Source organism: Belonocnema kinseyi, chromosome 1, assembly GCF_010883055.1.
Source record: "Belonocnema kinseyi isolate 2016_QV_RU_SX_M_011 chromosome 1, B_treatae_v1, whole genome shotgun sequence".
NCBI lineage: Eukaryota > Metazoa > Arthropoda > Insecta > Hymenoptera > Cynipidae > Belonocnema > Belonocnema kinseyi.
The window spans coordinates 73040915-73067065 of NC_046657.1; positions in this window are offsets into that span (position 1 = coordinate 73040915).

A 26151-nucleotide genomic window follows, 5' to 3' on the forward strand; every position below is an offset into this window, starting at 1 on the left:
GGAAGTGAGGTGGTTAAGGGGAGCGAAATTATACTAAGTGAAGGAAAACGAGGGTTGGGAAAGTGAAGAAAATAAATGTGAGGGAAATAAGTAGACGAAAATCAGAGCTAGTTAGGAAAGGAAAGTGGGAGTTTTGAACAGAACTGTGGAGAGTAAACGTAGGAGAAATGAGGGAAAGAAAAGTTGTAAAATTAGGGGAGTGAGAAATTATTTAGAGTAGGGAATAAAATAGGGATGGATCATAAGGGAAGTATGGGTAATGTAGTTGAGAATGTAAGGGGAAATTAAAATAGGGGGACTGAGGGAAATGATGAGAAATTAAGGGAGTGTAGTTATTTGGGAAATGATATGAGTAAAAGTAAAAAATTTTAATGAATTGAGGAAAATAAAAGAACGGAAAGTTTAGTAAAGGGAAATCAGGGGAAGGAAAGTAGGGGTGGGCATGGAATATTAGGAAGGTAAGATTGAGTAAGTAAGGAAAAATGAAGAAAAAAAAGTAGAGATAGTGAGGGTTAATGAAGGGAGGGAAGTGAGGGAAATTATGAAAGGCAAAATAGGGGGAAGCAGGAAAAGAAAGGGAAGTGAGAGGAACTGAGGGAGGGAAGAGTAGGGTATGTGAGGCAAAATAAGGGGAAGAAAATGAAAGGAAATGAGGGAGAATAATGGATGGGGTAAAGAAAATAAGAAGAGGAGTAATAAGAAATCTGAGGGAATATAATCTTAAGAAAAGTAGTTGAGTGCGGGAGGGGTCATAAAAGCAAGAGAAAAAAAGGAAAGGAAAGGAAGTAGGGGAGTAAAGGGAAATGAAGGGCGGGCAAGTAGTGACAGTGCTTTGAAACACTGTAGTGGGAAAGTTGGGGAAGTTAGTGGGGGAGGGAAATTGAGAAAAGTGAGGGGAATTAAGGGGAGAAGTTTTTTTATTTAAAAGTTTTTAAACTTACGATTTAATTATTCCATTTTTGGCTAAAAACATATTTTTTCTGCTGAAAATGTAATTGTTCGGTTGAAAATTGAGCTTTTTCACTTGAAAATTCAACTAATTGTTGCAAATTCAAATTGTAATTACTTTGGAAATTGCAAGGTTTTAAGTCAGTGTAATAATTCTTTTTGAATTTCCTTGTTTCAGATCTAAATTATAATATTCTCTTAATATTCAGTTTTCCCATCCGGAAAATTTCCTCTTCTAAGTGAAAATTGTACCACTTTTGAAAAATTCACTCTTCTAAGTCAGAATACATCACCATATTTTTTTTACAATTCCAGGTATAATTGAGAACTATACTTAATTTGAATTTTTCTGTTTCCTATCAAAATTGTAGTTCTTTTTAGAAATTCCCGGTTCCAAACCACATAAATAAATCATTTAGAAAATTCCCTAATCTCATAAGAATTGTAATTCTTTTCAAAAATTACCTCTTTCAAGTCAGAATCATAATTCTGTTTGACAATTCCCCTTAGAAACGTAAAAATTGTGAATCTTTTCTAAAATTTACGGCTCCAAATCAGAAGCATACATCGTATAGAAAATTCCCCGCTTTAACTCAAAATTTTAATTCTGTTAAAAAATTCCAAATTTCAAACCATTAGCATAAACATTTGAAAAAATTCCCTGTACCTTACTAAAATTGCAATTCTTTTAAAAAATGCCATCCTCCATATTATAATCATAATTCATCTTTAAAATTCTCCGTTTCAACCCAAATTGTAATGCTTTTCTAAAATCTTGTCTCCCGAATCAAAAATATGTTAATTCTTTTCATAAATTCCTCTTTTTGGGTGAAAATTGTAGTTCTTTTGGAACATTCCTTATTCCACGCTGAAATTATAATTGAATCTGAAAATTCGCTATTCCAAATCAGAATCATAATTGATTTCGAAAATTTGTCATTTCGAGTTAAAATTGCAATTATTCTCGAAAATTTCAAGTTTCAAGTGAAAATTGAAATTATTTTCTAAAATTCCCCGTTTGGAAAAAAATCGTAATTCTTGTCAAAAATTTCGTGTTTCAAATTAAAATTGTAATCATTCTCGGGGATTCCTTCTTCCAACACCAAATTGAAATTATTGAAAAAAATTAACCGTTCCAAGTGATAATTAAAATTATTTTTGAGTATTCTCTGATCCTTGTCAAAATTGAAATTATTTTTGAAAAGTAATTATTCTAAGTAAAAATTGTAATTATTTTTGAGGATACCCCGTTCTAACTCAAGATTGAAATATTTTTTGAAAATTCCCCGTTCCCAGTAAAATTTGAAATTATTTTCGAAAATTCACCATTATAAGTAAAAATTGTTATTCTTTTCGAAAATTCCTTGCTTCGAAATAAATATCAATTTCATTTAGAAATTCGCTCTTCCAAATCAGAATCATAATTGATTTCGAAAATTGCTCATTCCAGCGTGAAATTGTAATTATTGTCAAAGATTCTAAGTTTCAAATCAAAATTGAAACTGTTTTTTGACATTCCTCACTCAGAATAAAAGTTGTCATTCTTTTCGAAAATTTTGTGTTTCAAATTATAACTGTAATTATTATTGAGAATTTTAAGTTTCAACTGATGATTGAAATAATTTTAGAAAATGCCCTGTTCCAATTAAAAATATTTATTCACTTAAACAATTCCTGTTTGGAAGTCTGAATTATAATTTTTTCCTGAAAAAAATGTGGGCCTAAATTCTTTTCTTTTAGGGTCTGTTTATTACAAATTACTAATGGTTAGTTTCTCTTCCTTAAAAATGATGTTCCTTTCCAGAAACGAAAACGAGACTAACCTATCGAGAAATAGTTTAACCAATTTATCATTGCTTTTACCAATTTTCATTTAGAAGTCGTCTTTTTCGATCGGAAATTAATCTTCTTGGTTAAAGTTTATTTTTTTGGTTCAGAATTCATCCATTATATCGTAAATTAATTTTGTTAAAAAATATTCTTTTTGATTAGAAAATCAAATACAGTAAAACCCTTCAATAACCCTCCCTTCTATAGCACTTCCGAGAATCGACGTCGCGCCGCATGTCGGTGTAACAGGATGTGCGTGAGTTGCGCGGGATCTGCGGCTGTCACTCAGGCGAGCACTCAGGCGTGAACAAACAAAAGTGGAGCGGGCTATAATGAGTTAGTTCCCACCCACTGTCAGCCCCAAAATCGGCTCTCTAGAAAACTTTACTGTATTTTGTTGAAAATTCGTCTTTTTAATAAAAGCATAATATTCTTGTTAAAAAATTTATTGTTTCGTTTGACTCACACTATTTGTTTGAAATTTGAACTACTTTGTTTATAATTCATCTTTTTGTTGCAAAAATTTAAATTTTTTTAATTCTAAAGAAACAAGTTCTTTTCCAGAAATTACGAAAAAAGTAGTATTTCTTGAGCGGAATCAGAAAAACATAATAGATGAACACAGATTATGAAATTGATTGCTTTAAAATGAGAAATACAAGAAATTATGGCGTAATATCATCGGATCGTGGAGGAGACTACATCGGTAAAAGGAACATTAATTGGACGTAAATGCGTGCAAATCGATGGCGCCGTGCCATCATTAGACGTTATACGATCTTGGAACGCGTTCTTGGAACATCGGATAAAAGATGCACGTATTTCCTTCCAAGCACGCGAATCCTTCATTATTCTTTAGACTTGTATCATTACAGCTGACCTTAGAATTGAACCAGTCTCAGTTTATCGTTCGTTTAATAACCAGTCCAATACTTTGCATTAATTCAATAAATAAAAGATCTGCAAGGCAAAAAAAGAAAACCGGATGCGGACGTTCAATAAACGTATTTTCCTGAATCATCACTCACATCATTACACGTCCGATAAAGTCATTTCAATCCGTAATTTTTTTCTTTTTCTTTTTACAAGATCATTGTAGATATGCTCCTTGTTCTTGCGCGGACTGTAATCCCTATTAATAAATAGAACGTAATAGAATCTTTCCGGGTTCTCAAGATAGGATCCAGCTATTTTATTTTTTATTTTCATAATTAACTCTCAAGTACCGAATGATTCCATTTAATTTTGCTATAAATAATCTGTTACATCATTTGGGAAAGGGGTTTACATATTAGAATAATGGCGCGGTCTTGAGACCGAATTTCTATTCGTCTATTCTAATTTGTCATTAATATTTCATTAATTAAATTTATAACAGATCTGCAAGGCAAAAAACGAAAACCAGGTACAGATGTTCAATAAATGTATTGCGCCTCATCATCACCCACATCATAACACGTCCGATAAAACAATTCCTATCCGTATTTCTTTTTTTTTTTTACAAGATGACTGAAAATGTGCCCCTTTGACAAGGAATCTATTGGTGACCTTAGTTTTGACCTTGAAGATGACCTTCATTATTGTTTCAGGTTCAACTTTTTTTAAAATCGAACCGCTCCTTCTTGACACCAACAATCGAAAGAACGGAAAATGTTACATTCGAATATGCACTTAGGTCATATATTTCGGATTACCTTAAAGGTCTCCCTAAGGTCATTTTAACTCAAACAATGTTTTAATGGCTATAAGGACAGCATTATTGGAAAATATTCCAAAGCGGACAAACTTATGAAATTATCACGCGTTGATGAGCCTAAACTTTGACCTTGACCTTGACCTGGTGACCGTTTGAAGGTCATGACCGTTCAGGTCGGGTAAGTGAAGTCAAAGTTTAGCGTTAACAAAAAGCATTGTCTAAGGGGTTTTTGAGGACTCTAGGTCTGAAACTGGATATGATAAATGAGAATTTTATTTTAATATTGGGGATAACCTTGATGATATTCATGGTTATTTCAAGGTCAACTTTTTTTTATAATCAAAACCTTTATTTTTTCATCGGCAATTGAAATAAAGGGAATCCGTACAATCAAACATGTATTAAGGTCATAAGTCGTATTCGACGATGAAGGTCACTTTAAGATAATTCAATCTTATACGAGGTTTGCTTACCTTTGGGAAGAGAATCTTTCAAAATTTTATTTCGTAACGACCAAAGTTATTAAGTTCAACATGGCACATGAAGTAGTGACATTCAATACGACCTTGACAATGACCTTCCATGTGCCTTGTTGAACTTAATAAATTTGTTCGTTACAAAGAAAATTGTAAAGCTTCTCTTCCTGAAGGTAAGCAGACCTCGTATAAGCTAAAATGACCTTAAAGTGACCTTAATCGCCAAAGTCGACTTATGACCTGAATACATATAATGAAGCTTTCCATTATAAGAAGAATTTGACCTTGAAATAGCCATGAAGGTCATGAAGGTTATCGCCGAAGTGAAAACAGAAATTAAATTTATCCCATACAGTTTCAGCCCTAGCGACCTCAAAAACCCCTTAGGCAACGCTTTTCGTTAACGCTAAAAGTTGACCTCACTTACCCGACCTGAGCAGTCATGACCTTGAAACTGTCACCAGGTCAGGGTCAAGGTCAAAGTTTAGGCTCATCAACTCGTGATACTTACATAAGTTTTGCCGCTGTCGAATATTCTCCAATAATGCTCTCCTTATAGGCATCAAATATTGGAAACAACCATGATGGTCATCCTCAAAGTCAAAACTAAGTTTACCATCAGATTCCTTGTGACCCTGTATGATTAAATAAGTAAATAAGTTTTTGTTATCTAAATTATACAAGTATATAAAGGGACACTGAAATAAGCAACAAATTAACTAATTTTATTAACTTTCGTTATAAACAATCTTCTAAGTCAGCAGTAAGAAGACATATTAGAATCATTGAGCAATCTTGAAACCCCATTTCTATTCGTCCATGCTAATTCTTCTAATATTTTTTAAACAATTTGTTATTATTTTAGCAACTTTCTTTTAGAATAGAGATATAAAGTCGTGGTTTTTTTCAAAACTTTGACACTTTTTGTCCAAATTTCAATCAAAGTAAGATTATAGTTAACTATTGTTAACAAAAATAACTGTCTAAGCAATTGAATATTGTTGTTAAAAACATTCTCTTTGGATAAGGCTAGAAATTGCGGTTTTTCTCTAAATTTTCAATTTGTGGCCCACGTTTAACTGTTGGTGAGTTAATATTTAATTCAATGTAGCGAAAATAATTGTTTAAACAAATTATTAGTCTTGATAGTTATCTTCTGCCACATTAATATAGGTTGCTGTATTCGAGTTAACAAAAATAATTGCTTAAACAATTTATTATTATTTGTAATTGGGTTCTCTTTGCTTAATGGTAGAAAGTTGCGTCATTTTCGAAAATTTTGAACTATTTCTCTATTGTTCACTTGGAATGACTTGAAAATTACATTGAGTAAAAAAACTTCTTTCAAAAACGTATTATTATTCATAACCATGTCATTTTAAATAAGTTCTAGAAAGTTGAGTTTTTTCCGAAATGTTTGACTCTAATTTGCCTTTTCAGTTCGAAACAAATAATAAATAAAAATGAGAGAGAATTATATTTAAAAAATCTCTCTCTTTTTTTTAAATATATTTTTCTGAAATAAAACAGCTATTTGAAGTATTCTTGATATTCTAAATATGGATAATATTAAACGTAAATTTTCCTTAAAACAGTTAAAATTAATATTAATACTAATTATTTGTTGCTAACGAAAAAGCCAAAGAAAAGCTCAAAATTGGAGAAAAAAATCCACAAAATGTTTAATTGGTCACAAAAAATTGCAACTTTTCAACACTGATCTACGAGAAGATACTTATAAACAATAAGAAATTGTTTGAACAACAATGCTTGTAAACTTGAATTATTTATTACTTCACTCATTAAAAAGTGGGTCCGAAGGATACAAATTGCAGAAGCACCCGCATATATCTAACAATAATGAAGACGAAGATATTTATAAACAATTTTAATTTATTTCAATAATTATTTTTGTTAAGTTGAATTAATTACTAGCTAATTCTAAGTGAAAAGTGAACAAATAGTTGAAAATTTCAGAAAAAACCGCAACTTTCTAGCTTTGTTTGAATTAAATTATATGAAGAAATTTAATACATTGTTTAAACAATTAATTTTTTTAACTTACATTTTTTATTCACCTTACTCTAATTGAAAATTGGCCAGAAATTTGAAAATTCCTGAATAAATTGCAATTTCATAGCATTATTCTGAGAGAATATTATTAGCAATAATAATAAATTGTTTATGCAGGTATTTTTATTAACATTGATAAAGAATTAACTCTCTCTATGACAAATTTTGTATAAAGTACATGCATTTTCAACCATAAAAGTTAATTTTCAGCTAAGTAGTTGAATTTTCAACAACAAAATTACATTTTCCGCCAAATGCTTTTAATTTGCAAAGAAATAATTAAATCTTGAACAAAAATAAAGAATTATCAACCAAAATAAAAGCTTTTCAACATATTTGATGAATTTTCTACAAATTAGATTAATTTCGAACCAAATTATATAGATTCTCAACAAAAATTGTAATACTTAATATTTCAAACAAAAGAAATATTGATTTTTAATAAATAATAGTTATAGTAAAAAAAATGAATTTTTAACAAAATACCTGAATTTTCAAAACAAAAGTTAATTTCAAAAAAGTAGTTCATATCTCTAACAAAGTAATAGAACTTTTAACGCAGAAAAACAAATTAAAAAAAAAAAGCAGTTGACTTTTCGACCAAAAAATGACTTTTGAAAAATTGTTGTATTTTCTTTGAAGTATACTAATTTCTGGCCAAATAATTGAATTTTCAATCGTGAAGATCAATTTTCTAACTAAAAAGGCGGTTCGTCAACTAAATAATTACATTTTTAACTAATATTAAAGATAAAATTTTAATAGTCAAATACAAATTAGTTTTCAAAAAAATATTTAAAATTGCATCCAAAGAAAGAATGTTTAACCAAAGTTATTTATTTTCAACTAAATAAGTTAAATTTTCAGTAAAAAAAACTTTCAACTAAAAAACAACGATTTCTTAAAAGCGTAGTTAAATTTTCAAATGAAAAGATGAATTCTCAACAAAATAGTCAAATCTTTTGCTAGAGATGAATTTTCAACTAAAAATTTGATTTTTCATACAAACAAGTTAAATTTTCAACAAATTACTTACATTTTTCACCAAAATATTTTAATTTTCAAACAAAATGATAAATTTTTTAACAAGCAGATGAATTTTCTACTGAAAAAGATTGTTCGACAAGATACAAGAATTTTCAACAAAATAGTTCAGTTTTTATCCAAAAATACATTAATTATTGTGGAAGGATCTTAATTGTTCACACACAAACAAAAATTTCAACGAAATAAATCATTTATTATTAAGTAAGAAAGGAAGATTTCAACTAATAATAGAATAGTTACATTTTAAGTTAAAAACTAAATTTCTAACAACAACAAAACAATTTCCATGAATACAGTTTAAGGTTACAACAAACTATTTTCAACTAAAATAAAGATTTCTTACGAGAAAAATAAATTTTAAGCAAAGCAGTTTAACTTTGAAAAATGGATGGATTAGCTAAATTTTCAGTTTAGACATTAATGTGCAACTCGAGAAAAGAATTTTTTATTGAAATTTGGCTGAATTGAAAAGAATGGCTTGAACAAAATTGTTGAACTCCTAAAAATCTGATTAAATTTTCACGAAAACGTGTCATTTTCAATCAAAATACATGAATTTTAAATCTGAATTTCTCCTAATGGTCAGAATTACAAGTGGATTACCCTGGATTACTCCATCTTAGAGAACTCCAAATTAGAACCGAATTGCTCTGAATTACTCCGGCTGACTATTATATTCCTTCGGAATACTAGATACATTTCAAATTACTAAAATTACCCCCGATTACAAGTGTATTAAATCGGATTATTCGGATGACACCGGATTACTAGTTGGAATAACAAAATTGAGGAGAATAAACATGAAAAATCGAAGAAGAAATAATTTATATGGCCCGAAAGAAAAAGAAAATTTCCCGAAAATGGTAAGGAATATCTTAAATAGGAAAATGTTTCTCAGACTTTGACTTGATGGATCTTCAGAGAAGTTCGAGGGTGGTTATAGAGAATGGAGACTATTGTGGAGGCGGTGGAGCAGAGAATTTAACAGGGCAGAAAGGGAATGGTGACTGCGATAATAGAATGCTTTAGAATCTGTTTGAGCTATATTTAGATGAGAGAGCGAGTGTAAATGTCTCATGTAAAAGATGGTTCTTGGTTAGCGAACCATGACAACTTCACCTTCTCTGCCTTTTTCTTCTTTAACGTTTATTATCTCACACGCCTCGTTTTCCCTGTGCACAACATCCTTCCTCTTTATTTTTTTTCAAATCAAGACAAATAACATCACATGTCTCATTTTCCCTATGCAACAGCACTTCCTTCCTCTTCAAGTTTCATCCAAATGAAGAGATACGGAGCTTCGCATCTCTCACTTCTCCTATGCAACCATATTTCCTGCCTCTTTAGTTTTATCCAAATCATAAGATACAAAGCTTCCCATGTCTCCTTTTATTTTAGTCCATCCATATTTTCTTGCTTTTCACATTTTATTCAAATCAAAGAATATGAAGCTTCACATGTCTCAGATTTCCTATGCATCCGTATTTCCCAACTCTTCAATTTTTATTTAAATCAAGAGATACAAAGGTTTACATATCCTATTTTCCCTATGAATAATTATTTTCTGCTTCTTTACTTTTTATCCAAATTAAAACATACAAAGCTCCACATGTCTTATTTTCTCATACACTACCCTGTTTCCTTCCTTTTTACTTTTTATTTAAATAAGGAGATACAAAACTTCACTTATATATTTTTTTTTGGTGCATGCAAGAGAATTAAAGCTTCATATGTCTCATTTTCCCCATGTAACCATGTTTATTTCCTCTTTACATTTTATCGAAATCAAGAGATACAAAACTTCACATGTCCATTTTTCCTATGCAACTATATTTCCTTTCTCTTACCTTATTATTCAAATCAAGGCAAATAACATCACACGTATCATTTCATCTGTGCACCCACATTTCCTTCTTCACTTTTTATCTAAATCAAGAGATATACAGACATACATTTGTCATTTTCCTCACACATCTACATTTCCTCCATCTTAACTTTTACTTCAAATAAAACAACCTCATATATCTCATTTTCTCAATGATTTCACAGTTTCCGTCCTCTTTACTTTTTACACGAATCACAACAAATAAAGCCTCACTTCTCTTATTTTCCCCTGTATTCACATTTGTTTCCTCTTTAATTTGTATCTGAATCAAGAGGTACAAAGCTGCACATGTCTCATTTTTCCCAATATAACCATATTTCCCTTCACCTTACTTTTCACCCTAATCACGGTAAATAGTGCAGCACTTTTCTCAATTTGCCTACACTAATGTATTTCCTTCCTCTTCACTTTTTATCTAAATAACGATACACAAAACATCACTTGCCTATTTTTTGTGCATTAATTTTACTTCCTTTTCCCATTTTATCCAAATCAAGGGATACAAAGCTTCACATGTCCCTTTTTTCCTATGCAACCATACTTCCTTCCTCTTCACTTATTCAATTCAAAGCAAATATCATCACATATCTAATGTTATCTCTGCATCCATACTTCCTTCTTGTTTTTTTATCTAAATCAAGGGATAAACAGATTCACATGTGTCATTTTCACCACTCATCTACATTTTGTTCCTTTTCAACTTTTCATTCAAATAAAAAAGGCCTTATACATCTAATTTCTTTATGAATTCACAGCTTTCCTTCTCTTTAATCTTTATACAAATCACCGCAAATAAAGCCTCACATGGCTTCTTTTTCACATGTAGCCACATTTTATTTCTTTTCAATTCGTATCCAAATTAAAACATACAATGAATCACATATCTCATTTTTCCTGTGAAACCAGATTTCCTTCTTCTCTTTTTTTCTTTTTCTTTTTTTCTCTTCACTTTTTATTCAAATAAAGGCGAATAAAGCTCCACATGTCAAATATTTCCATCTGCAATTAGAAAAGATCAGTTCCCAACCAAAAAAGGTATCGTTAAATTTTCAGATAAAACAATTATCAGAAGAAAAATAATTTTTAACAAATTAGTTAAATTTTCAATTGAAGAGGTGAATGTTAGTAAAATTTAATTTCAAGAAAGTGGCTCAACTTTCAACCACGTAGGGTAATTTTCAAGCAAAAGGATGAATTTTTACAAAAAACATTAATGTTCAACAAAACAAGACGATTTTTCGAGAAAGCGATTGAATTTTGAAGCCAAAAAGAAGAAATATCTACAAAAGAGTTAATTTTTTAACACTAAAATATTACTCTCTAACGAAAATTTTAATTTCATGCCAAATACTTGAAATTCAAAATAAATGTTTTAATTTTTATCCCAGCGGTTTAATTTTTTACCAAATCTCTTAATTTTCAAGAGAACACGACTTTTCAGCAAAATTGTTCTATCCTAAATCAAAAGAGATTAATTTGCAAACCAAGTAGTTTAATTTTCAACTAAACGATATCCATTAAAAGCCAAAACTTTCAATAACAAAAAGCCCGATTTTTTATTGGGTCCTATCCATATTTTATCCAAATTAAGATATAAAAAACATCACATGTCTCATTTTCCCTGTTCAAACATATTACATTTAATACAAATCAAGAAAAATAGCCTTAAATTCTTAAAAGCCTCGAGGTATAATGAATTTTAGTTCACTAGCAAGATAACAAATAGAGAAATCTGAAAATGAAAAAAGGAGACTGAGAACCATAGGAAAAAATAATCGACTTAGGTCACTATCTCACGACTAGCAACGATTCGACCAAGTCTCAGCGTTAACGGCTTTTACTGGTTTATCGAGTCCGGTTTCAAACGTCCGAATCGATTTTTTCCGATTAAAATAATAATTATCGAACTTGCCGACATAACCAGTCTCGATAATATCGTTCTCAGGCTAAATATATACCAACCCAAGCTAAATCCGTATGAAGTGAATAGATTAATCCAACAATGAGTGCAATATTTATCCAAGAAATTGAAAATGTTCCCCTTCTATGATCAAAATATTTCAAATTTGTATCAATAAAAAGAAACTTAATGCATATTTGTTTGTTTTGAAAAAATTGATATTTAACGGTTGCGCCAATCTCATAATGTTCAACACATATTTCTCATAAGAAATTAAAACTGTTTTATAAATGATTTTTTAAGAAGGTTCCAAAGAATAATCATCAGTTAAAATTGGCAAAAAATATTTAGAGTAATAATTTGGTTGCTCCTATTTCTGATCGGAAAATGTGATATTAGTATTGGACTTCTAGGGAAATAAATAGGCTGCTACTGTTTCTACTGCAATTCTAGGGTAAAAATAAGCCTGCTGATGCTTCTGAAAGAAAAATAGGATTGGGGGAACACTCTAAAAGAAATAATTTTATTGCTGCTGTTTCTGAATGAAAATTGAGTAGATAGAGTACTTCTAGGGTAAATGTTAGGACGCTTATGTTTTTAAGCTAAAAATATGGTTGGTGTAATTCTAGATTAATAATAAGCCTGTTCATGTTTCTGAAATAGAAATATGATTGGTGAAGCACTACCAGACTTTCAATTGGGCTGCTTTTGTTTTTGATCGAAAATGTAATTGGTTGAACACTTTCGGGACAACAATTGAGATGCTCTTGTTCCTAAAGTGAAAATGGGGTTTGGTACAACTCTAGAGTAATACTTAGCTTATGATAATTCTGAGATGGAAATATGATTGGTGGATCACTTCTAGGAAAATAATTGGACTGCTGTTCTTTGGGATTGAATATGGAATAAGTAGACTTCTTCTAGAATTGTTATTAGTATGCTTCTGCTTCTAAACTGAAAAGGGGGGTGGTGCAATTCTAGATTAATAAGTTTCCTTTGATGTTCTTGAAAGTGAAATAGGATAGAGCTCTTCTAGGGAAATAATTTGGCTTCTATTATTTCTCAGCTAAAACTGGGAATGGTAGAATTCTAGGATAAAATTACCCTGTTGATGTTACTAAAATCAAAATATGATTGGTGGAGCACTCCAAGAGAAATAATTGGATTTTTGCTGCTTCTGATTAAAAGTGGAATAGGTGGAGTACTTCTGGGGTAATAATTGAGAGGATTCTGTTTATAAGTTGAAAATGGGGTTGGTGCAGGTCCGGGGTAATAATTAACCTGCTGGTGTTTCTGAAATGAAAATAGGATCTATGAAGCACTTCCAGAGTAATAACTGGGTTGCTGATGTTTCTAAGGTTAACATGGATGCGATAATCTTCTAGATTGATACTTGGATTGCTACTATTTCCAAGCTGAAAATCTAACTGTAAATCTCTAGGGTAATAGCTGGGCTCCTGTTGATTCAAAAATAGGTTTTTGCACTTCTAGGTTAATAATAGGACCACTGTCCTCTCTGAGCTAAAAATAGGATTAGTGCACTCCTAAAGTAGCAATTGGACTGCTCTTGTTTTTGTTCCGAAAATGGGATTGGTGCAGCACTTCTAGGATCATAATAGAGCTGCTGTTTCTGACGTGGAAATAGAATTGGTTGAACACTTTTGAGGTAACAATTGGGTTGCTGCTTTTTCTAAGATGAACATGGATTCAGTGCTCTTCTAGCTAAAAACTTGAGCTGCTTCTGCATCTAAGCTAAAAATGAGATTGGTAAACTTCCAGGGTACTATTTAGGCTCCTGTCGTTTCTGACTTAAATATGGGATTGGTTCACTTCTAGTTTAATAATGGAGCTGCTGTTTTGAAGATGAACATGGATTTGGTGCACTTCCAGGGTGATAATTAGACAGTGGCTTTTTATGCTTTGAAAATTTGTTTCGTGAATAACTTCTGAGGTAAAAGTTAGGATCTTGCTGTCTCTAAAGTGAACATGGATTTTGTGAACTCCTATGGTAATAATTGGGCTGCTGCTATTTTCAACATGAAATTATTGCTAAAACTGTGTTTGCTAAAGCACTTCTGAAGTAGTGATTGAGCTGCTTTTTCTAAACTGCAAATAGGATTTGTTTACTTCTAGACAAATAATAGGGCGGTATCTGTCTCTTAGTTGAAAATGGGATTGGTGCAATTCTAAAGTAACACTTGGGTTGCTGTTGTTTCAGAGATAAAAATAAGATTGGTAGAGCACTTGTAGGTTAAGAATTGGGTTGCTTTTGTCTGCAAGCTGAACATGCATTTGGTGAATTTTTATTATAATACTTAGATTGCTGCTATTCCCAAGATGAGAATGAGCTTAGAAAACGTTATTTTAGTAATAGAGCTGCTGCTATTTCTGGGATACAAATTGGATTTCTAGGGTAAGCATGGATTTGTTCACTTCTAGCTTAATAACCATATTGGTCATATTTCTAAGCTGGTAATGAGATTGTTACACGTCCAGAGTAATAATTGGGATGATGCTTTTTCTAACATGGAATTCGAACCGAGAGTGGGATCACTGAAACACTTCTAGGATATTAATAAGGCTGCTATTATTTCTGAGTAGAAAATGGGATTGATGTGGTCGAGTACTTCTAGAGTAAGAATTGGGCTACTTCTATTTATGAGCTGGAAGTGGACTTGATGGAGCCTTTGAGTTGGTTATGGGGTGATCGGATAACTTTTAGGGTAATAATTGGAATGCTGCTTTTTCTGAGGTGAACTTCGATTTGGAACACTTCTAAGGTAACAATTTGCTACTGCAGCTCGTAAGCTGGAAATTGGATTCATGCACTTCTATGGGAAAAATTTGGCTGCTTCTGTTTCTAATCTAATAATGGATCTGGTCGTGTACTGCTGAGATAATAATTGAACTTCTGCTTTTTTTAAAGTGAACATACAATTGTCGCTAAAAGTAGGATTGCCAAAGTTCTTCTTTGCTAATATTGAAGCTGATGATGTTTCGAAACTAAAAATGGGATGGGTGCACTTCTAGTCTAATGATTACGCTGCTCTGATGTATGATCTAATTTGGATGATACTCTGTCCCAGCTGAAGATCGGATTGGTACCCTTCCTGGGTGACAATAGGGCTGCTGCTCTCTCTATGCTAGAAAATAGGATTAATAGGACAATTCTAGGATTATAATAGACTTTCTGCTACTTCAGAGCTAGGCATAAGTTTCGTGACTGAAGATACACATAATTGCTAAATTATTCTTTCCAGCTTGAAATGAACTAAGAGTGAAGTTTCCATCAGGGAAATCTTGAAGGAAACTGAAAGAAGAAGCAAACTTGCGGATTCTTGATTATGATAATTTATTACGAGTTACAGGAAGAGAATATGGGGAAGGAAGTAGAGCTGAAGAGAATTGCTGGTCCTCGAAGACGCGCAAAGTTGAGTTCATTAACCAGACGGCGTAAAAGAGACGCTGTTTAGATCGCACGGATAATCAAGACGGGTGGTTACACGACAGGTAAACAGAGTGGAGTTCACACGTATGACAATGAACCTGGAAGCGAGTTTACTAGAAATACTGGCACTGGGCAAACATGCAGCCTCTACTTTTAGACGAAGACGTAGACGCCCGCGAAAAACGTGACCTCGTACTTATGCAGACACCGTAGACCAAGTATCTTCTTCTTGCTTCTATATCTGTCCCTTTTCTCTTATTTCTCTTTTATTTTTTTCACTACTTCTCTATTCTTGGGTTCTATCGCCCTCTCAAGTCACGAGCAATCGCAGAACCGTCGGACAGCCCATCTCTTCTGGGCCACCTACGACGCAACCTTATCTCGCATCAGCAAAAGCTCTGCCTTTAATTAGCTCGAAGGTACTCAACTTCGATAAGTCAAATTATGTTCTTTACTCTCACTTTACTAAAAATCATCTTTAATCTTCCTTGGCATCAAACTCCTTCTGAATCGGTCGACAAATTTTAGGGCAATCAAAAAAAATGGTAAAGAAACATTTTTGATGTTCGTTTCGGGGCAACATATTATTGATTCTGATCAGGTAGGGAGGGAGGTGGTGGGGTACTAAAAGACATTAAAGATGATGAATTTTCACTAAAAGAAAAACAATAGATATTAAGATATGATAATTAAGGGGAAAAGTTTACGGGAATTCGATCTGTTGGATTAAAAATATTGCTTTTTTGACAAAGTAAATAAATTTTTTAGCAAATAGTTCAATTTTTAGCTGAAAAAGATCAATTTTCAAGAATAAATGTAATAGTTAACTATCCCGGAAAACATATAATCAACTAAGAAGATAATTTGTCTACAAATAAATACTAGAAAAATTAATTTTCAACAAAATTAAAAAATTTGTAACAAAAAAAAAATAATTTTCAATCAAAGAAACTAGCTTTTTATTATAAACGAATTTTCAGATAAATATATAAATTTTTAAACAAATAGTTGAACTTTTAACTTAAAACAATAAATTTTCTGATAGACATTGAACAGATCAATTTTCAGTTAGAAAAAATAGTTTTTTCGTAAGAAAAAAATAATTTTTGACATAATAGTCTTATTCGAACAAAAATATGAATTTAGAACCAAGAAGATTTTTCTATAAAAAAGAGACTTTTAACAAGATACAAAAATTTTTAACTAGATAATTCAGTATTCAAATGAAAAAGATCATTTTTCACCCAAAATGGAATAGTTAAAATTCTAATTATAGAAAATAATATTTCCATATAAAAGAAACGTGTTTTCAATAAAATGGTACAGTGCTCAACAAAGAGATAAATTATTAATCAAGTCGATTAATTTTCTACGCAAAAATAAATTATTAACTAAATAGTTTATTTTTAAAGTAAATTGATGAAATTTTAACCACAAAGATTAATTTTATACAAAAATATAGTAGTTAAATTTTGAAGAAAAATTAGTTTTCAGCCATTAGAAAAGATCGATTTAATGTTATTTTTTAATCGTAAAAAGAAAAAATTATCGAAAAAGGAAATTAATTTTTAAGTATAAAAATTAACTCTTAACTATAGTAAAGAAAAATTTGTTAATTAAAAATATGAGAGTTAAATTTTAATTAAAAAAAATTATACTAAATGTTCAACAAAATAGTTAATTTGCAAACCCAAGAGATTAATTTTTGACTGAACTTTTACAAATCTTCAACAAAAAAAGATTTTTTATCAAATTTATTCAATTTGTAACCAAGGAGGATGAATTCTACATCAAGAAAATTAATTTACTACCAAAAAAATTTCATCTGAGAAAGGTACGTTTTCAGACAAAAATTAAATACCTTCATTAGTATTTAAAAAAATTAATTTTTAACAAAAATTTTAAATGATTCCATAAATAAAGAGCATTTTTAATAAAGTTGTTCAACTTTCAATAACAAAAAAATTAATTTTTTATTAAAATTTTTGAATATGCCGACAAAAAAAAATCATTTTCAACCAAGTAGTTGCATTTTCACTTACAAAAAAGATAAAATTCAGTCAATAAACAAAAAAAACTTTTCAAAAATTTTGAATTTTTTAGTACAAAAATAAAAATTTCCAACGAAAGAGGATGGCTTTAGAAGAAAACGGTTGGATTTGCAACAAAATAATTAACTTTTTAATTAACTTAGAAATACTGTGAAGCCTGCAATAAATGAACTGGCATTTTTCTAATTTAGAGGTTGAAGTATAATATTTTAAATTACCAATAAAATTACTTTTATTTACATTATTTTAATTAAATTAAATAAATAAAAAAATCTCTTTCAACTGACAATATTTATATGTAAGCTTGTTACTTAAATTTATACGATTTTGGTAAGATTTTTTCAGAGTTCCAGGGTTTAGAATGAGATCATTCTGAGTGCGCGAGTTTACGATAATATGTCTTAGAGTGCGAGGGTTTAGTGTACCATCGTTAAGAGTGCAAGTGCAAGGATTCAGAGCGCAAGAGTTTTAAGTGCGACGATTTAGAGCGCAACGGTTAGGAATGCGACGATTTAGAGTACAAGGTTTTATAGTACTATGTGTTAGAGTGCGAGGATTTAGAGTTCCAGGATTAAAAAAAAAATAATTTAAAGTGCAAGGATTCAAAGCGTAAGGATTTACTCCACAATTTTGTATAGTATGACGGTTTTAATTGTGAGAGTTAAGAGCGCAAGAGTTTAGAGAGCGAAGTTTTAGAGTGCAATAATTTAAAGTTCGAGTGTTTAGATTGCGAGTTTAGATTTCGAGTAGAAGGATTTGGAGTGCAAGAGTTTGGAAGTTAAGGCTTTAGTGTGCAAGTATTTAGAGTGCGGGGATTTAGAACAAAAGGTTTTAGAGTGCGACATTTAAGAAGGCAAGAGTTTAAAGTGCAAGGATATATAGCGCAAGGGCTTATAGTACAGGGGTCTGCAGTGCAAATGTTAGAGCGCAAGGATTTAGAGTTTGACCGTTTAGAGTAAAAAGGCTTATAGTGCACGATTTAGAGTGCTCGAGATTAAAGTGTGAGGTTTTAGAATGCAAGGGTTCAGTATGCAAGTGTTTAGAGAGCAAGGATTAGGAGCGCAAGTGTTTAGAGTTCCACGATTTAGAATGAAAGAATTCAGAGTGCAAGGTTTTTAGAGCGCCAGTATTTGGAGCGCAACAGTTGAAGTGCGACTGTTTAGAGTACGAGGATTTAAAGTGCGAGGGCTTAAACTGCGGTGGGTTAGAGTGTCACGTATTAGAGTGCAAGTATTTAGATTGCAAGAATTTAAAGTGCAAGATCTTATACTCCAATAGATTATCACCGTTTTGAGTGCAAGGATTTAGAGCGCCAGGTTTTATAGTGGGACGGTTTGAATTGCAAGGGTTAGGGCGCAAGAATTGAAAGCGCAAGGATTGAGAGCGCAAGGACTCAGAGTACAAGGGTTTAGAGGGCGAGGTTTCCAAGTGCAATCATTTAAAATGCAAGTATGTAAACTGCGATGCATAAGAGTGTAAATATTTAGAGCGCAACGGTTGAAATGCGACTGTTTAGATTACAAGGATTTAAAGTGCGAGGGCTTAAACTGCGGTGGGTTAGAGTGTCACCTATTAGAGTGCAAGTATTTAGATTGCAAAGATTTAAAGTGCAAAATCTTATACACCAATAGATTAAGATTATCACCGTTTTGAGTGCAAGGATTTGGAGCGCAAGGTTTTATAGTGGGACGGTTTGAATTGCAAGGGTTAAGGGCGCAAGGATTGAAAGCGCAATGATTGAGAGCGCCAAGGACTGAGAGCGCAAGGACTGAGAGTGCAAGGGCTTAGAGAGCGACGTTTTCAAGTGCAAGAATTTAAAATGCGAATATTTAAACTTCGATGCATTAGAGTGCAAGGATTTAAAATATAAGGTTGTAAAGTGCAAGAGTTTAGAATGCAAGGGTTTAGTGGGCAAGAATTTAGAATGCAGGGATTTAGAGCGCAATGGTTAAGAGTGCGACAGTTCAGTATACAAGGGTTCAAATTGTAAGGATTTAGAACGCAAGTATTTTGAGCCCAACGTTTGAAGTGCGACTGTTTAGAGTAGGGGGATTTGAAGTGCAAGTTGTTATACTGCGATCGATTAGAGTTCCACACTTTAGAGTGCAGGGATTTAAAGTGCGAAATCTTATACTCTGCTGCATTAGAGTGTCACGAATTTGAGTGCAAGGATTTAAAACGCAACGATTTAGAGTGCAATGCTTTAGAAATCAAGGGTTAAGAGTGCAAGGATTTAAAGCGAAAGGTTTCAGAGAGCAAGGGCTTAAAGTTCAAGGATTCCGAGCGCAACGGTTTAGAGTGCGACAATTTAGATTACACGAATTTAAAGTGTGAGTGCTTATACGGCAATAGATTAGTGTCGCATGGATTTAGAGTCTAAGGATTCAAAGCACAAGCCCAATAGGGACGTATGTACGATATCGTTACGACATCTTTACGACAACTTTACGACGTCCTATGTCCATGTCCATATCGTAAATGAGTCGTATGATCTGACGATGTCTACGATATCGCAAAGACACCGAAACGACATGGACATATGATGTCGTAAAGTTGCCGTAAAGATTTCGTAACGATGTCGTAAAGACGTCGCCAAATTTTGTGTCCACTGGGAGGTTTCAGAAGGCAAGAGTTTAGATTACAAAGATTTAGAGCGCAATAATTTAGATCGAATGGGATTAGAATGAAACTATTTAGAGTATGAGGATTTTAAGTTCGAGAGCTTGGACTGTGAAGGGTAAGAGTTCAAGGACTTAGAATACAAGGTTTTCGAATGTAAAGATTTGGAATGTAAGAATCAAAAGCACAAGAGATTATAGTGCGAGGGCTTAGATTTCAAGGTTTCCAAGTGGATGCCCCACAAGTCAAATTATATTCTTTGCTCTCACTTCATTAAAAATCATCTTGAATCTTCCTTGGCATCCACTCCTGCTTGGTCATCAGCTTTTAGGGCTAATTCGAAAAATTGCAAAGAAACATTAATAATGTTCGTTCATCATCATCCTGAATATCGTTAATCGATATTGAAATTTCAATATCTCATGTCAATTTTCATCATCACGTACCAGTAATCAGGCGTAATTGATATTAAAGAGCATTTTCAATTGGTCTAAATTGCAGCGTTTACATGCTCGCCGTGGTAATGAAATCGCTTCGATGGCTAATAAGAGAAGATCGAATGAGAATCCGGTATGTGACGTATGCTTCGACGAGGTTCACTTCCGAACGATTCTCCTCTCGATTTCCCTTTTTACTCGGATGACAAGCATTCCAGATCTCGAGAGCAATTAGTCTGGAATTCTTGGATTGCTCGAGAGAATTCAGATTCACTTTCTGGTTACACTGATTTAAAAACTCTGGTGGTCTTCCAGTTTATTTCCAAGAGGACAACTAGAAAACAGGACCAAACCCTTTTTTTTAAATCGTTTCCTCAAGAAACGGATAGGGGCCGTTTAAATACTACATCACACTGACAGAGGGTGGGGGTTAATGTTTTTTACCATTTTTGATGTGACAGGGGGGGGGAGAGTTGATTCTTTTTAATTAAAAAGTCTGCTATTATATTTTCGATTCAGAATTCATCTCTTTGAGTTAAAAATATTTTTTGGTTGATAATCCAGCTACTTTATTAAACCTTCATTATTGTATTGGTTAGAGATTCAAATAGTTTATTGGAAATTAATTGCTTATCCAAAAAGTAAAATATTTACTTGAAAATTCAACTACTTTGTTCAAAATTAATTTTTCAGTTAAAAATGCATAGTTTTCGTTGAAAATTCATCTCTTTGGTTGAAATATTAACTATTTGATTGAAAATTTGTTTATTTTGTTAAATATTTGTCTGTTTGAGTAGAAAATTAAACTTTTCGCTAAAAATTCGTCCTTTTTAATCATTTCATTTTACTGAATATTTCACTATTCCATGTTTTATTGTAAATTAATTTTTTTAATAAAAATGACCTATTTGGTTCAAATTCTATATACTTTGTTAAAAATTGTTTTTTTTTTTTGTAGAAAATGAATCTTCTTGGTTAAATTTTTTTTTAATTTAACTATTTGTTTAAATTTTAACTAATTTGTTCAAAATTGAGTTATTGTTAGTGACGCCTAATTTTAAATGCAATTCATGTCTGGTTGAAAATTGAACTCTTTTGTGGTACATTTTTCGTTTTTTTTTCGTTAATTTCTTTCAATTAAAGAAGTACTTACTGCAAACTTGGTTCAAAATTTTTCTTTTTTAGTAGAAAATTTAACTATTTCATTGAAAAATTATGTAACTTTTTCTTTAATATATTTTTATTTTTTAGAAACATTTAACTTTTCAAATTGAAAAAATAACTTCCATTTTTAGTACAAAAGTTTTCATTTTTACTTGAAAATTCCACTGTCTCGTCGGAAGTTAAACTACTTTGTTAATAATTAAAAAAACTGTAACCATTTATATTTTTAATTTGTTTTTCATTGGTAAATAAAAATTCATTCTTCCAATTTCAAAATTTATTTTTTTGAAAATCGTTGGTATTTCTTTAGAAATTTTTCTGTTTTAAATAAAAAATTTAATCACTTTGTTCAAATTGTAACAATTTTATTAAAAAGTCATCCTTTTGGGTTAAAAATTCAATATCTTTGAAAAAACTTTAACTATTGGGTAGAAAATGAACCTTCTTTGTTGACAAATTAACTCCTTGGTTAAAAAATTTTATACTTTCTGAAAAATTAATCTACTTTGTACAAAATTCGTCTTTTAGGGTCAAAAATTGAATTATTCTAGTAGAAAATCCTTGTGTAAAACATTCTAAGTCTTGGTTGAAAATTAATTTCCTTTATTAAAAATGTGTGTCTTTTTTCAAAAATTTACCTACATTATAGAAAATTGAAACCCTTTCAAAAAAAGTAATTTCTGGATTGCAAATTTCACTGTTTATTAAAAATTCATGTTCTAGGTTTAAAAATTCAACTATTTTGGTAGAAAATTCTTTTCTTTGTATGAAAAATAATTTTTTTAAACTGATAATTTAAAAATTAAATTTGTTAAATAGATTTTTTTCTTAGTTGAAAATGTATGTATATTTTTCAAATTTTCTTTTTTTGGAGAAAATGAAGGTTATTACTTGAAAATTTAACTTCTTGTTTTGAAAACTGAACTATTTAATTGAAAGTGCGCTATTTTTTATAAAAAATTATTTTTCTCATTAAAAATGTAACTATTCCATTTTTGATGAAAAATTAATTAATCTTGTTAAAAATGGTTTATTCTTTTTTTTTCTGAAAATCAACCTTTTTGTTAAAAATGTATACTTTTTTTTAGAAAATTATATTCTGACATGGAAAACAATTTTTAGGTTTAAAAAAGTAACTTTTTTGTTGTAAAATTGCATTTTTCTTTCAGAAATTCATCTCTTATGGTAAAATTTTGTTTATAAATTCCAACAATTTTGTTAAAATTCAATCTGTTTTGGTTGAGAAAACATCTACTTTGTTAAAAATTTGTTTTTATTTTGTATATTTCACTAGTTTTTATTAAAACCTAAAATCTTTTTTAATTTAAATATCAAATTTTTCATTCAGAATTAATGGTTTTTGTTGAAAATTTAACTGCCTAATTAAAAGTTGAAATACTTTGTAAAACAAAACATATTTTTTGTAGTTGAAGATTCATCTTTGTAGATAGAAAATGGGAATATTTTGTTAAAAATTTAACTATCATTTTGAAAATTTAATTTTTCATTCAAAATTCAAATAAATGTTTTAGGGTAAAAATACAACAGCTTGGTTGAAAGTTGAAATAGATTTTTCAAAATTAATTTTATTGATTGAAAATTTAAATGTCTTGTTAAAAATTGTAGTTTTTAGTAAAAAATTAATTCTTCAATTTAAAATAAATTAATACATTTTCGAGTGAAAATTTATGTATATGAAGTATTTATATGTTCATGTAGTTTATTCAACAGTCACATTTCTTGGTTAAAAATTCAACTGCTTTGTTAAAACATTTTCGTCTTTCACAAATTTTGTTAAAAAATTAATCTTCTGGATTCAAAAATTCAACTGCTTATTGATAATTTTTTTTGGTCTAAAATTCAACTTCTTAGTTGAAAGTTGAACTACTAACATGCATAATTTTATTTCAAAATTTATCTCTTTAGTTGAAAATTTAACTATTTTGCTAATCATTTACCTTATTTAATGGAAAATTCTACAATGAATATTTTTCCAATATTTATTGTTTACATTCCTTAAAAAATGCTCTCGAGCTTCGCTGGGATTCGAACCCAGAACTTTCAGATTGCCGGTCTGATGCTCTCGGCACTAATCTACGAAAAAACGTGAATATTCAGTGAAAAAGAAGAAAGCATTTTCAAAATTCAAATAAAATCCAAATTCTAAGTTATCTAAAAAACAGTGAGAGATGCGCATAAACTGACAAGATTTCAAAGGGTTTACACATGGGGTGGTCCCCGGCCATCACAAACTAACCCAATAAAAATATTTTCAAAAGGAGAAAATAAAAATTTTGAATTATTTCAAAAACGGTAAGAGTTATCCGAAAACTTGGAAATTTAATAATAAATAACAATTTGTATTAATATTGACGAAATGTAATGAAATTTCCGATTTCCGGAAAACATTGAAATATACATGAAAACTTTTTAAATTTTAGAGATTTTTTGAAGGAGATATGTATACTTATTCAGATGGGAAATAATTGAACTGCAAAATTGAATTAACGCAGATTGTTTTGGATTGAAGTTAATGTTCGTGCAAGAATTGAGAAGGATTGAAAAGACTTTTTGGACAATCCTCGAACTCATCAGATTGGGCGCATGGATTGAAAAGGATTAAAAGGTTATGTAAAGAATTTCGAGATGTGAAACTTGTTAATTTAACGCCTGAGAAACAACAAATTAGTATTGTTAAGGAAAAACCTTATTTTATCTACTTTTTCCAGACAATCTGTACTAATTATTCTTAAATTTCGAGATTATTAAAATTAGTTAACATTAAAATTCCAGACTATTTATTCATAAATAACTCGGAAGAAGTCGATAAAATAAGGATTTTCCTCATCAATACAGATTAAAGGGTGTTTTAGGCTCGATTTCCGATTCACTCGAATTGAGCTCACGGACTCAAGAGCATTGAAAAGATTAAAGCTGGCTTAGGATGAATCTTGAAATTAACTAGGATTGGGAATCGGATTAAGAAATAAAAATTTTGTTTCCGATTAGTGTCTTATTCATTCCGATTTTTTTCGGAATCTCACTTATCTATTCGGAGTGATGCTACTTTCAGTGGTATTCATTCTGGATGAATTCAAGAAGTTCCACGTATTCAAAAAGATTGGAGACAAAGATTAAAATATGGATTTAGTATTGGTTCGGATTGAAGTTGGTGCTGATACATGAATGGAGAAGGATTGATAAGTAATTCTCGGATTCATTCGGATTGAATTTGGGGTTGAAATGTGTATTAAAGTTGGTATTTAATTTGGTATTAAAACATGGATTGAGAAGGATTGAAGAAAATTCAAAATTTGCTTCGGCATGTTTCGGAAAAGTTTATAACAAAATATTTCAAATAACGAAAATACGTGCGCTCAAGCGCGCGATCTACTCGTGATAGAAAATTGCTAAGAAAGTAGGAAAAACGTAAATAAGAAGACTGTGCCTATAATTCTTGGGAAGCTTTTCGAAACCGATTATCAACGATGAAAGACGCTGAACGCGTTGATTGAAAATTATTCAAGTTCTCTCTGTCGGGAAACGAGTGCTTGTACATCACACTGCCAGCACATAAAGTATAAACCACTCTTTACGACCTGACAAGACCTCACTACGCATCAATAATCTGGTTACCACCGGTGCCGCCAATTACGGTCGAGGATCGTCCAGAATCAATTACTTTGCCAATTTTTTTCAGAAATTCGATCGATAGAGGAACAGCAGGATAATAACCAATTAATCGCACGACAACAATTTCGTATCGAAAACGTTACTGGCATTTTTCTTTTATTTGAATAAAAACAAGGACAGTAATTCAGTAACATGAAAAGGGATTCGATGGTAAAAACCAAAGAAACACGCGTGAAGGTAAATCTGATTAATCCCTGTAGGCCCCTTTGCAATAGGACGCCACGCCTAAGCTCGAAACCTCGCGCTCTAAACCTTGCACTCTAAATCCTTGCACTCTAATTCTTCGCATTCTAAACCCTTGTTCTCTAAGCACTTGGATTTATCATCCTATGACTCTAAGCACTCGCTATCGACATCCTTGTACTCTGAGCCCTTGCACTCTAATTCGTTGTACTCTAAATCCTCGCACTCTAAACTCTTGCACTCTAAACTCTTGTAATCTAAACAATCGCACTCTAAACACCCAAACTCTAAATCCTTGCACTCTAAATCTCCGTAGTCTAAGCCATTATTTTTTAATCCCTCACACTCTAAACTCTTTCGCTCACAATCTTCGCCCTCTGAACCCTCGTACTCTAAGCACTTGCACTCTAAATTCGTTCGCTCTAAATCCTCGCATTCTAAACCCTTGTTCTCTAAGCAATTGGATTTATCATCCTATTACTCTAAGCACTCGATATAGACACCCTTGTACTCTGAGCCCTTCCACTCTAAAATCGTTGTACTCTAAATCCTCGCACTCTGAACTCTTGTACTCTAAACTCTTGTAATCTAAACAATCACACTCTAAACACCCAAACTCTAAATCCTTGCACTCTAAATCTCCGTAGTCTAAGCCATTATATTTTAATCCCTCACACTCTAAACTCTTTCGCTCACAATCT